The sequence below is a fragment of the Mandrillus leucophaeus genome, unplaced genomic scaffold, assembly GCF_000951045.1.
Source record: "Mandrillus leucophaeus isolate KB7577 unplaced genomic scaffold, Mleu.le_1.0 Scaffold130, whole genome shotgun sequence".
Classification (NCBI taxonomy): Eukaryota; Metazoa; Chordata; class Mammalia; order Primates; family Cercopithecidae; genus Mandrillus; species Mandrillus leucophaeus.
In genome coordinates, this window is record NW_012101255.1 from 4,079,074 (window position 1) to 4,079,915 (window position 842).

General features: G+C 31.6%; 1 protein-coding gene across 1 annotated transcript in view; it reads left to right on the plus strand.

Moving 5' to 3' along the window:
• Positions 1–842, plus strand: part of WWTR1 (WW domain containing transcription regulator 1) — a 63,689-nt gene that overhangs the window by 52,155 nt on the left and 10,692 nt on the right. The gene's annotated exons all lie outside the window — the stretch shown is intronic.

Here is an 842-nt window from a genome sequence, read left to right on the forward strand (position 1 = left end):
AAAAAAAAAAAAAAAAAAAAAAAAAAAAAAAAGATGATGTTCAGGGTGAAATGTGAATAAGATCTATAGTTTAGTAATTAGTATTCTACAATGTCAGGTTTCTGGTTTTGTTAATTGCACTATGGCTATGTAAGATGTTATCACTGGGGAAGCTGGTGAAGGGTACATGGGAACTCTCTGTACTCTTGCTGTGTCTTCTATGTGAGTTTAAAATAATTTCACAATTTAAAAAGTAATTAAAACAAAGGAGCAAAAAGGAAAGAGAATTTAGCCAGAAATATCTTCATGAGCAGAAGTAGTTTTAAAATCAGATAAAAAAGGCAATTCTGTATTTCCTATGCCTTTTCTTCTGCCCTTGCAGAGACATCTGGCAAACGAACAAATACAATTATGAACATTATTAAAGATAGAGATAAAAACAAACAGAAGCTGAAATAATAAGTAATGGAGGTTTCAAGTTGTTAAAGTATTTGAAATACAGAGAAGTACAAAGAATAATGTGAATTACCCATGTACCCACTACCCAGATTTGCCGTATTTTCATTTAACCTTATTTTTTAATAAATAAAATATTACAATTAATATTTGAATCCATCCCCCCCACCACTGAAATCTCATTTCTTTTCCCTTCTGTCCCCAGTGGTAGCCACTATTCAGAAACTGGTGTGTGTCCATCACACAGACTTTTATACCTCTTACTGCCTTTAGTGTATGTATCCATAAGCAATATTCTACATTGTTTTCTGGTTTTTTTTTTTTAAGTTTTACATAAATGGTGTCATACTCTGTATGTCGAAGAGTGTTTAAATGGTTATTTTGAGGTGAAAAGGAAATCAGTGTCA